Source organism: Nycticebus coucang, chromosome 12 (assembly GCF_027406575.1).
Source record: "Nycticebus coucang isolate mNycCou1 chromosome 12, mNycCou1.pri, whole genome shotgun sequence".
NCBI classification, from domain to species: Eukaryota; Metazoa; Chordata; class Mammalia; order Primates; family Lorisidae; genus Nycticebus; species Nycticebus coucang.
Window position 1 is genome coordinate 48,527,445 of NC_069791.1, and position 13,736 is coordinate 48,541,180.

General features: G+C 35.3%; 2 pseudogenes; both read left to right on the forward strand.

Moving 5' to 3' along the window:
- The first annotated feature begins 324 nt into the window (after window positions 1-324).
- Window positions 325-1,642, forward strand: LOC128560740 (taste receptor type 2 member 10-like; annotated as a pseudogene).
- Window positions 1,643-8,782: 7,140 nt separating this feature from the next.
- Window positions 8,783-12,003, forward strand: LOC128561941 (taste receptor type 2 member 10-like; annotated as a pseudogene).
- Window positions 12,004-13,736: the final 1,733 nt, after the last annotated feature.

The following is a 13,736-nucleotide window of genomic DNA, read 5'->3' on the forward strand; positions in this document are numbered from 1 at the left end:
GATTCAATTTAACGAATGCAAAATAGTTTCAGGAAGACAAGTAAAATCCATGAAAGAGATACTTTTATTTGCATCTTAACAAATTATAAGCAGGTGTTCAGTCTGAACACACATTTTCTTACCAGCTAATTTTTGTAGATGTAAGTGGAGGGGTGTCCAAGAAGATATTTATGATCGTATCACAATGCATTCCTGGGTTCTTTTAAGTCTTTATATAATGAAAAAGAAGAAAATCATTGTTCCATCAAGCAGCCAATATATGCCTAGTCTGGAGCAGGTAATCTAAAATAGATGTAACAGAATCTAAACTAAGGATCAGCAGATATGCTAAGCATAGTGCAAGGCATCTTTATTGTTGTTGCAATTATTGAATCCATCCTGGGAGTTTTAGGGAACGGGTTTATTGCACTTGTGTACTGCGTCGACTGTGTCAAGAAGAAGCTCTCTATGTTTGGCTTTATTCTCACTGGCTTAGCAATTTCTAGAATTTCTCTGTTTTGGGTAATAATAGTAGATGGATGGATACATATATTCTCTCAAGATATGTATTACCTTAGTAACTTAATTGAATATTTAAGTTACATGTGGGTAATTTTGAATCATTCAAGTATCTGTTTTGCCACCAGCCTCAACATCTTCTATTTCCTGAAGATAGCAAATTTTTCTCACTACATATTTCTTTGGTTGAAAAGTAAAATCAGTAGAATCCTTCCTCTTCTAAAGGGATCTTTGCTTATTTCATGGTTAATTACTATTCCACAACTTGCAGAGAATATTAATGATCAGAAAATGAAGACTAGAAACATAACCTGGCAACTCAACATGCAAAAAAGTGACTTCTTTGTTTAACACATTGCAAAAAATCTGGGAATCATTTTCTTCTTTACACCATCCTTTTTTTTTTTTTTTTATAACAAATATGTTTCTGCAGATGCCCTGTGGGTACTTATTTGTAAGTGTCCTTTCTTTCTTTTTTTTTTTTAATTAAATCATAGCTGTGTACATTAGTATAATCATGGGGCACCATACACTTGGTTCATAGACCGTTTGACACATTTTCATCACACTAGTTAACATAGCTTTCCTGGCATTTTCTTAGTTATTTTGCTAAGACCTTTACATTCCACATTTACTAAGATTCACATATACCCTTGTAAGATGCACCACAGGTGTAATCCCATTAATCCCCCTCCCTCCACCAACTTCCCCCCTCCCTCCCCTCCCTTTCCCCCTTCTCCCTATTCTTAGGTTGTAACTGGGTTATAGCTTTCATGTGAAGGTCCTACATTAGTTTCATGTTTCTTGTTAATCGTTTCACTTTGGAGACACAACGGGAAGATGCAATTCAATGCCACAGGATTCAGAGACCCCAGCACTGAAGCTCATGAAGGCAATGAAAGTGCTGCTATCTTTCATCATTCTCTTTATCTTGCATTTTATAGGCTATGCTATAAAAATATCATATTATACTGTCCCAGAAAACAAACTGCTGTTCGTTTCTGGAACGACAACCACAGCCATCTATCCCTAGGGTCACTTATTTATCCTAATTCTAGGAAACAGCAATCTAAAGCAGGCCTCTTTGAGGGTACTGCAGAAATTAAAGTGTTGTGAAAAAGGAGAAAATCTCAGAGCTACATAGACAGATTGGCAGAATAATCCAGTGAAAAAATCCTTGACGATCTGTTTCACTTGCACAGCATTCTTCCTCTGGTTTTTAACTGTGTTATTGAATGTCACTGAAATCCTCCATAATTATATGAGTACATTTTAAGAAATTTCACTCTTTGATGAGATTTTAATCTCACAAGCAAATTCCATGGTTTAGTATATTTTATTCTCTGCAACTTCTTTCCAAGCACCTCCCAGAGAAAGAACATTCTCTTGGAGACTATTCATTGTAAAGATTATGATGGTGACAATAAGCATCTTAAATAAGACTTTTCATTGGCTTTTTCTGACTTCTCTTAAAGATTGACATCCATTCCCCAAGAATTCCAATGAAAAAGAAACTAAGGTTAGAAAGTTATGAGCAATCTTGACATTTAGAACATGGAAGAGGACAGATGGGTGCTTCCACTGGGTGCACTATTTTTATTCTTTTAAAAAGTTGCTTTTATTTGCCCTGTTTAATATCTAACATCTAGGTAAACAGAGAATATTCATGGAAGATAGGATCAGAGCACTAATGCAATGAATCTTGATACTCTTCAGATACAATGCTTTGAGAGGAAGCAAAATTATGAACGCGTCTTACTCTTTACTCAATTAGAGTTGAGTAAAGATTCTACTAGAAGTACTGATGCAAAGGACTCAACATAATGCTTGAACAAGAGACATAAGGCTGATACAAATGGTGTGAAATATAAAATTTCTTCTAGAGTTTCATACAACACACACACTCTCTCACACAGACATTCACATACACAAACTTATACTCAGAGTCATATTTCCGACACAGATTTTTAAAGTGAATTTTTATATCCAACCCAGGATATGAACTAAGTGACATTTTGGCAACTTTGAAAAATGCCCTGATCCTATACTTACTGATGATGGCTGTAATATTTCTGAATATAAAAGCTTAATCCATTCTCTATGTGAGGTTCCCAAATCAATATTTATATATTTTTAAACTAAAAAGTTTAGAATGAACAGATATTTAAGAAATAATCAAAAAAAATAACTAATGGAATTACCCAATTTCAGCCAAATTTACATAATTGGTTTATTTGAAATTATATAGTATAAACTATTATGTTCTCTCTGTAGATTTAATTAGAATTTATTCATTTCCCACATTTGAAAACTTTATTTGTAATCACCATTTTTCAGGATGCATAATCTTTCTTATCTATAATATTAATAGTACCCTTAATCTTTGTCATATTGTTTGTATTTCTGTTGTCTTCAGTTTTGCACTGATACAAATAAGGATGTAGAGCATAAATGCCATTCATTAATTTAAGATACATTTTTTTCAAAGCTAACTCTGCTAGATGGTGAGAATATAGTACTGAACAAGGCACCAATTTAATTGATAACATATTTTAGCAAAACAAATAAGTAGCAAAAAATCACCTAAACTATTTTTTTATAGTATTAGGGGAGGAAAATTACAGAATGTTAAACAAATGACTTTTGACTTGGTCCTAAGAGTAAAGAAGATGTCACAGGGGTTAAGATGCTGTAGTTCAAAATCTGAATAATTAGTAGGAATAAGGTGGGCAGAGCAGGAGGGATTCAGGGTAGTAAAGAAGTGTGTGTAAAGAGGTCTTCAGGCAACAAGGGGTTAGAGCATTAAAGGAGCTGAAGATCCGGTGTGACTAGTATATGGAGAGAGCAGTATTAAGACACATTGTTAAGGGAAATTCCAATGGGAAGGAATCTGATCAATTTTTTTGCAGAACTGATACATTTCCCTTTAGAAATAGAAAACTGAAAATTTAATAATTTTTTATTTTAAAATAATATAAAAATAAAATATTTTATTCCAGCAACAAAATGAAGCAAGCTGTTATTTCCAATGATAATAGTTTAATTTCAAAAACATCTCTGTAATTCTTATATGTTTGACTACTAGGGAGGTTAAACATTTTTAGAGGGTTGTTATCCAATACCATATGCGTTGGGGGGATTTTTCATTTGTATGCTTCTCATCTTTAATTGTGTGGTGGTTGTTCTTACAAACTTAGAGATTACTTTATATATTAAGACTTCCCCACATATTATGCATTATAATTTTTTCTTAATTTGCTCTTTCATAGTGGTGTTTCAGGAAATAGGTTTCTAATTTATATAAACTTAAGTAGACTTGTGTTTTAATGTTTGTTTTCATCTACCACTGTTTTTGCCAATATTCATGTAGTTATACTGAAACATTTAGAACTTGCTCCAATTTTCACTCTAAAATTATGGAATTTCATAAATAATACAATTTTATTGAAACTAAAATTAGAAAACAGCAAAATACATGAAAGAGATATTGATTATGCACTTTTGCTGTACTCAACTAATCATTGTCAATATGTCTCAATATAGATTTTAAGAAAGATTTTAAGATAGATAAACGGATATTACATTTTTTGCTTAGAAGTCTGTTTTAATTTGATTTATTTATAAACTGGATGAATGGATATATCTGTGGGCAGTAGGAATAAGATAATTTTTTTTTTTTTTTTTGAGACAGAGCCTCAAGCTGTCGCCCTGGGTAGAGTGCTGTGGCATCACAGCTCACAGCAACCTCCAACTCCTGGGCTCAAGTGATTCTCCTGCCTCCGCCTCTCAAGTAGCTGGGACTACAGGCGCCCACCACAATGCCCGGCTATTTTTTTTAGTTGCAGCCGTCATTGTTGTTTGGCGGGCTCGGGCTGGATTCGAACCTGCCAGCTCAGGTGTATGTGGCTGGTGCCTTACCTGCTTGAGCCACAGGTGCCAAGCCAGGAATAAGATAATTTTTATTTCCTTTTAGTCTTCTGTAATTTTCTATGTAATAACTTATGTAATCACAGATATAAAATTAAATAAAGACAAGAAATGATAAAAAAAAAATAGTATCTGTTTGGTTAACTTTCCTTAAGAAATGAGAGAAAGAATCTTCCCTAGTGTTTCTGTGAACTAAGCAAGTACCAACTCTGATGTCTGCTGTTTTTGCAGGTCTGATTATTTACTTTGGTGTTTGTACTGATTTTGATTGTGCTGGCTCAATCTGCCTGTATTTTGTGAATCTATATTGGACTCTGTTTCATTAAACGTTTATCTGTGATTGTTCTTTGATGTCAGGTTTACAGTGTACTCAGCCAGAACGATTTGACTTTGCTTGCAAAGGCTGACTGGGGTCACTACCAGCCTTGAACTCCTTTAAGCTAAAGTTTTCAGTTGGTAATTTCTTGAGCTATAATACAGAGCTTAATTTCTTAAGCTACACAGAGCACAAGTTCTGGTCCCAAATACATATGTTTGAAAAGATATTATTAGAAATTCTCGGAATGACAGGTCTTTAATTTCCTCTTTCATTCAGTGTTGTGGTTGAGAAGTAAGTACTTCTACTTGTAACCTTTGGCTGTATATATATTATTTTCTTGTCTTCTCATTAATGGATTACCTTTTAGGGGTATGGGTTTATTGATGGTATCAAATGTCACTTCTAGCTTTGGAGAGGCCTAAGCCAGATATCTTTCCTACCTATACATGATCATTTAAAACTAAATCACTTGTTTAAAAATGGGTAGGATATACAAACACTATTGCTACCTACAAATAAAAATAAAAAAAATAGATTTTGCCATTCACAGAAACACGTACAGAACTACAGGGCATTATGTTAAGTGAAATGAGCTTCTAATGTGCAGTTAAAACACCACATCCTCTCACTCATACACAGAAGCTAAAAATAGTTGATCTCATAAAAGTATAAATAGACCAGAGGATGCTAAAGACTGGAAAGGGTAGAACAAAGGCAGGAATGGAGAGAAGTTTGTTAAAGGATACAAAATGAGTTCTAGATAGGAGGAATAATTTCTAATGTCTTACCATTGTAGGATGACTATAGTTAACAAGAATGTACCACTTCCAATGTCTAGACATAGGATATGAAGGTTCACAACACAATGAAATGATAAAAGTTTAGACTGATGGATATGATAATTATTCTGGTCTGATCACTAAACATTGTATGTATGGAAACATGACAAGTATCACATAAATACATAAATTAGCATGTGTCAATGAGAGAAAAGAGCTCATTCCTTGGCAAGAGTCATGCCATTTTGACCCAAAATCACCACCATGACCAATGTTTGCTGCCTGTAACCTAGATAACCCCTGGAAAAGACACTTACCTACACTCAACAGTGGTCATAGATTCACCAAGAAAATCTGAGGCATGATCAGCTGCACAAATTTTATCCTCAAACCTTGCTATACATAAGATCCATATTGAAGGCCAGTAGCCCAAGACATTGCTGTTGTTCATAAGTCTCCATTAAATATTTCTTTCTAAAAAATGGGTTTGTCAGCCTCTTTGTTCAGTCCTTCAGCTCCCTCTGCCTTTTGCAATAGATGGGCATACACCTGCTCACCGTAGAACATCTGATGAGCCCTCTGGAAGCAGGGAGTACCAAGAAGTGCATAAAGGGAATGAAGCATCTAGTTTAAGAAATCTCAGGATGACCAGAAATGTCCATATGGGGTGGGGTGGCATGTTTGTTAGATGCTTTTGAACCTTTGCATGAGTTGAGTGGTTAAGTGCCCTGAAAATGTCTGCTGGCCTAGGACAGTTTTTTAACTGACCGAGGGCCACACGTACCACAGCAGTGAGTTGGCCAATTGTGAGAGCCATGTTTTTGGCAACAAAGGCCCAACTAGGAACGGAAGTAAAAACTAAACAGCCAGAGGAAGAAATTCAACTAGTAAAACACCTGTGCCTTTTCACTTTTCGCCTTGCATCTAACTTCATGGAAACAACTGAAGACAAACAAAAATTGAAACATTAACATGTAGAATTGTCTGCCCAAGGGAAAAAATGGAAACAACCAAAATAATATCAGTCAAACTAAGCTCAATTGGGATATGAAAACCCAGAATTCCTGGGGATGTTATGGAACGAAAAACTCTTAAACCTAAAAGGCATAGAGAAGGAGGGCAAATGAGATCACTGACAAGCTCACCCTTCATGCAAAGGAAAGGGAAAGCTTAACAAGTACTACAAATGGAGTTCAAAGAAGTCAGGAGACTCACTATCAGGGAATAGCACTGTGCTGACTCTCAGAGATTGCAGAAGCCTTTAAATGACTACTTGGAGGACCCCTGACAGCTTGGTTAGTTCTCTGTGGGGACACAGAGGGTGATGGGGTATTTTTTAGCTCAAGATGAAGGAGAAAAATCAGTGGCATCACCACTCACACAGATCTGCAGCAACACCTTCATAACACAAGGCAAACACAAGGAATGATTGTGGGGAATAGGATTATTCTAACAATAAGAGAGGCTTGGCGTAATAAATGAGATTTACCAGGAGGTAGACCTCCTGACAGTCAATTGGAGAGGGCCTGCAGCTTCTCCAAGAATTAGGAATGAAGCAAACTGTCTACGCTTCATTCAGTTAAATGAATGAAGCAGTTAAAAACTGTCTGCAGGACCTAATAAAGGCATTTTTTACCGTTAAGATGAAAAATAAATTGCTACAGGAGGTAAAGAGAGAATGGCACAGCCCTTTGCTATCTTTGTTGAGTCCTATGGTGAAAAAGAATGTATATGATGGGGGAGAGGCCATAGCAGACTTGGGAGCAACCAGTCCCCTCGTAACCTCATAAAAGCTAAAAAGGGCCAATAGAAAACCCACAGAGGAAGGGAAATGAGGAAAGGAAGCAATAAGAGTTAATGTTGTAGCAAATGTGGCATGAATTATTGGAAGCAGAGACAGTCTGAGAAAAATATAGACAAGCACCCTAAGGTCTGACAATGAAGTTCACAAACTCATCCTAGAAAGGATGGTACCTACCTTGATGAATAGCATTACCATCAAAGTATTCCCCTTGATCTTCTGCTGACCCTAATGATATTCAGTCATTAGGTGTGTGGCACTTTTTCCAGGATGAGCAGGCAGACTATTGTCAGACCCAGTATTACTCAGGTAGTTGACCACATAAAGTCTATGTTTGGAACACATCATGCTGTCTTAGATTTGGCTGATGCCTTTTTCATCATTCCTGTCTTCAAACAATGACAAGACCAGGTTGCTTTCACCTGGTGAGGTCGCCAATGACATTTTGAGTGTTGCCCCAGGGACATCTTCACAGCCCCAGGATTTGCCATGGAATAGTGGATAAGAAGTGTCTTTGTTCTCATTCTCATCTTCTCTTCCTAGATTTTATTATATGGACAAGTTTATGTTAACCTTTGAAGATTTTAATGTGTTGCAGAAAGGTCTTATAGTACTGTGTGCTCATCAGTGTGAATGGGGATGGGTAATCAACTCCCAGAAGATTTAACACCTAGGGCCTGTAGTGGAGTTCTTAGCATCAGGTAAGACTATGATACCAGGTACAGTAATTGACAAAGTCCAACATTCTCCAACTCTGAAAACAGTAAAAGAAATCCAAAGTATTGTTAGTCTTTTCAGTTATTAGAGAGTTATTTTTCTCACCTTTAGCCCAGTGATTAAGACCACGCTATAGACTTATTAGAAAAGGGGCACATTGGGACTGGGACACATTGCAGCAATAAGTTTCTGAGTGAGCAAAAGTGCTAGTGCATCAGACCTAGGAACCCCTTTAGAGAGCATTGCTATGCTTTTGACATTACTGCCACTCCTAAGGGTATGAGTGTCACTTAAGGCAAACAGAGTATGGTGAATCACCTTCTTTAGGATTTTGGTCATAATTATGAGGAGGAGACAAAGCTAGATACTCTACATTTATCAGAAAGTGCCAATAATATACTATATATTGTGCTGTATGGCAGGTGGAATTGTTCACAAAGACCATTCTAGTGACTGTGAGACTGGGTCTATCAATCAAAGGATGGATAGAAGGAAAATACAAATGACCCACTTCTGCTGCCCAGACACCTACAGTGAATAAATGGCATACCTATTTACAACATTATAATTACAACATTATAATTATTAATTATTAATTACAACATTAAAGTGCTCTGGCAATGAATCCCTTAAGCTTAGAATTACATGCTGTATTAGACTTATTAAATGCAAAGAACACCTCTCTACCCCATTTTGCTCCAGTGTCTGACCCAGTAAGAGAATGAATGTTACCCATCCAAGATGAAGGTTGGTGTACAGATGGCTCCAGCAGGGAAACCCCTCTACTTGGACCACTGGTACAGACAGATGTACATCAGAGTAGTCAGTGAGGTGAATTGTGAGCTGCTTGGTTAGTAATCACACATGAACCCTGGCACCTGGCATTTGCAGTGATAATTGGGCTATATTCAAAAGACTAATTATGTGGCTAGTTCAATGGGAACAAGAAAAGTGAATGATTATGTACTAACTAGTATGGTGCATAAATATGTGGTAAGGCATGTGGTAGACTCTCTTTCATGTATCTACACACAAAAAAAAACTCCAAAACAGCTATCTATACTATAGAGTTGTGGAGGGTAGGATAATAGGCAACTGCATGACAAGAATGATGTCACCTTGAAACAATATTGCCTAGTTCATTGACCTGCATACCAAGGTATTTTCTAGCAAGGTCTTAAGGCAATGCCCACAGTAAAAGAGCCCTCCATAAAATGCTTCTATAATCTCTCCAGTGGTCACAAGTTTCAGCAGAAAGTCTGACTGTGATAAGCTGCATATGAGCTTGTTATACAAAAAAAAATATTTTCTGTAGGGTGGGTGTAGTAATTCACTGTCTGATTTTTTTCTCTTAGTGCTCAAAATGTTTTATAGATTATTTATTGCATAAAATTTAGAACTGTTACGACTTCTTGCTAAATTGAGCATTTTTACAATCATAAAACACACTCCCCATTTGTTCCCTAGTGTTGATTTTTAACTAAAAGTCCTCCTTTCTAGAAATCAATAGAACTATACAAGATTTATTTTGAGTAATGTTGGCATTGTCTATTAGTCTATCATTATAATTTGAAGCCTTCTGATGTTTTATATTTAAATTGTATTTCTTGTAGGCAGTATATTGTTGGAGTTTTAAAATCTTTGTGTTTGATACTAGCTTTTTAATTTAAGTATTTAGTCCATTTATGTTTAATGCGATTTTATTCTTCATTTCTTCAAAAATTGTCCCCATATAGTCCCATTTTTTCTGATAGTCTTTTGTTTCTGCTCTTTTCTGAATTGCATCCTGTTTTCTAAACAGCATGTACATAGTAAATACATCTATATATAGTCTCATTGGTCGTTCCAATATGTGCAGTCCATGTGAATTCTCTGTTTGCCTCTTGCTTTTCATTGGTTTGTCTGTTTTATTTTGCTAAATATAATTCACAGGCTGTTCTTATGCTCGATGACATTTCATTGTGAACTCATTGTGTGATTTCTTTCATGAACTCATGCTAGCATAACTGGGAAAAAGCTTTTCTATAAGCTTATTAATTTTTTACAAAAGATAAATATAGTCCCTATCTTAAAGGTCTGAAGTGTTTTTGTGAAGCTAAAATGAGAAAATGACCATAAAGTACTTAACATAGTGTTGGGTACATAATAAGGAATCACTAAAGATTGGATTTCACTTTTTATTTGGAATTAATATAATGCTTTAGCCTTTACCTGATGGTTTTCTGCCTCCTTCATTAGAACACAAACTCCATAAATAACAAAAAATATAATACCCTGTCTACTACTATATTTTCTCAGTGAGCTGAAGAGAAATTGGTATATTTAGACATTTAATAAATACTGAATAAGGAATAAAGTTTTGCCATCAAAGTAAAATTGTCTAAGAGCCCCTCATATCACTGGTGGTCAATAACTCTGAGTATAAAAACCCCAGCATTAACTTTGTGAGATAATTGTGAAACTTAAAATACTCAGAGTTGAACTTAAATTATAATTAAAAATCAAATTAAGCATCAAAGAGTCTATAATGGCTAAGTTAATGTATTTCTTCTATGTAGCACTTTGTATTTATGTATCTAAACTTTGATTACAAACAATATGAGGATGATTTGATGTTGAAAAGATCATCAAATTTTCATTCCTGTTGTGTTTTGTATCCTGAAGTTACTTGTTTGACTTTCATTCTCTACAATTAGATATAATGAATGCAAATAGTCTCAGGAGAACATGTAAAATATATGAAACAGAAACTTTCATTTGCATTTTAACAAATTGTAGGTAAGCTTTGAGGCTGACTACACGTTTTCTAAATGAGCTAAGTTTTACACATGTAATTGGAGGGTTGTCCATGAAGATATTTCTAATTCTATCACAGGCATTATTGGGGCACTTTTAAGTTTTATATAATGAAAGAGAAGGAAAGCACTCTTCCATCAGGCAGCCAATATATGCCCAGTCTGCAACAGGTAATCTAAAATAGATGTAACAGAATCTAAATTAAGGATTGAACAATATGCTAAGCATAATGGAAGGCATCTTTTTTGTTGTTGCAGCTGTTGTGTCAATCCTGGGAGTTTTAGGGAATGGGTTTATTGCACTTGTGTAGTGCATCAACTATGCTTGAGTAAACTCTCTATGCTTGGCTTTCTTCTCACAGGCTTAGCTATTTCTAGAATTTGTCTGATATAGATAATAATAATAGATGGCTTTATATGGGTATTCCCTCCAGATAGGTGTTACTCTCATAACCTAATTGAATATATTAGCTACATGTGGGTAATTATCAATCAATCAACTATCTGGTTTGCCACCAGCCTCAACATCTTCTATTTCCTGGAGATAGCAAACTTTTCCCACTACATATTCCTCTGGTTGAAAATGAGAATCAGTAGAATTCCTTCTCTTATGATGGGATCTTTGCTTATTTCATGGTTAGTTACCCTTCCACAAGTCAAGAAGGCTTTTTTAATGATAATAAAATGAAGAATAGAAACACAACCTGGCAATTCAACATGCATAAAAATGAATACTTTATTCAACAGGTTTTGCAAAATATAGGAGGCGTCTTTTTCATCTTCACACTATCCTTAATTACATGTTTCTTGTTAATCATCTCCCTTTGGACACATAAAAGACAGATGCAAATCAATGCCACAGGATTCAGAGACACCAACCCTGAAGCTCATGTGAAGGCAATGAAAGTGTTGGTATTTTTCATTATTTTCTTTACCTTGCATTTTATAGGCTATGCCATAGAAATATATTTTACTGTGCCAGAAAATATATTTTACTGTGCCAGAAAACAAACTCATATTCATTTTTTGAATGACAAACATGTGTATCCCTTCCTGGGGTCACTCATTTACCCCAATTCTAGGGAACAGCGAACTAAAGCAAGCCTCGTTGAGGATATTAAGCAATTAAAATGTGGTGAGAAAGGGAGAAACCTCATAGCCACATAGACAAATTGGGAAAGTAATCCATTGAAGAAATTCTTGAAAATCTGTTTCTCTTGCACAGCATTCCTCCACTGTTTTTTAACTGTGTTAGTGAACATCACTGAAATCCTAAATACATGTTAGAAATTTCACTCTTTGATGTGATTCACATGCAAATTCAGCAGTTTAGTAGATTTCCTGCCCCGCGACTTGTTCCAATTTGCCTCCCATAGAAAACATCCCCTTGGAGAGTATGCACTTTAAAGACCGGCAGTGAGAATAAGAATAAGCATTTAAAGAAGAGTTTTCATTGTGTTTTACTCAACTTCCATGAAGGATTGACATCCATTTCCTAACAAGATCCAACAAAATTAGCAAGACAAAGGAAGTCATAATCAATCTTGAAATTTAGGACATGGACATGAGGGACAGACAGCAGTACTTCTGAGTGTGCTACTTCGATTTTTTTTTAAGTTGGTTTTATTTTGTCTGCTTAAAGTATAACATCCTTTTTTTACTGCGCTATGGTTGATATAGTAGCAGTATTCATAGTCATAGATGTAACACTGATGAGATGAGTCTTTACACCCTTCAAATACAGTGATCTGACATGAAGCAAGGTAATGAACTAATGAGAGTTGAGTAAAAAACCTATTAGAAGTTCTGATGCAAAGGACTCAACATGGCCCCTGGCCAAGGGACAAAACTGAACTCAGGGTAAAATTTTGTATGGTATGAAATTTTGTATGGTTCTGCTCTTGAATTTCATGCACACAGAACACACATTCATTTACACAGACTTATACTCAGAGACATAGTTCAAATGTAGATTTTTAAAATGTATTTTTATATCCAACCCAGGATATAAACTTAATGACATTTTTTGCAACTTCCAAAAAAGCCTTATGCTTACTACCTGATGGCTGGAATATTTCTAAATATTATTGATTAATCCATGTTCTATATAAGGTTTCCAAATCATTGCTTTTATATCTTTAAACTAATAAGTTTGGGATGTACAGATAGTTAAGAAACTATCTACCCTAGTTTCAACCAAATTTACAAGGTTAACTTTTTGAAATTATATCATATAAACAATTGTGTTCTCTACATAGATTACAGTAGAATTTGTTAATTTGTCCATTTTTTAAAAAAACTATTTGTCATCATCATTTCTGAGGATGCATAATCTTTATTTCTTTCTTTTTTTTTTTTTTTTGGCCGGGGCTGGGTTTGAACCCACCACCTCTGGCATATGGGACCGGCGCCCTACTCCTTGAGCCACAGGCACCGTCCAGGATGCATAATCTTAAAGATATATGATATTAATAATTTCCTCAATCTTTATCTTATTGCTTGTATTTCTGTTGTCTTCAGTTTTCCACTGATACAAATAAGCATAGGAGTATTGTAGAACATGAATACTATTCATTCATTCAATAAATATATTTCAATGCTAACACTGCTAGATGTTAAGGATATAGTACCAAACAAAGCACAAATATAATGGATAATATATTGTAGTAGAAAAACAAATAGCAAAAATAGAAACTTAAGGATTTATATTTATGGTATTAGAGATGAAAAACTAAAAGTTGCTGAGCAAATGACTTGGTCCTCAGAATAAGGCATCACTGAAGTTAAGGTGCCTTACTTTGAAATCTGAATAACTAGTAATAGGAGTAAGGTAGGCAGAGCAGGAGGGATGTGAAGTGGGAAATCAGCAGATACTGAGTCTTGAGGCAAGGAGGAGTACA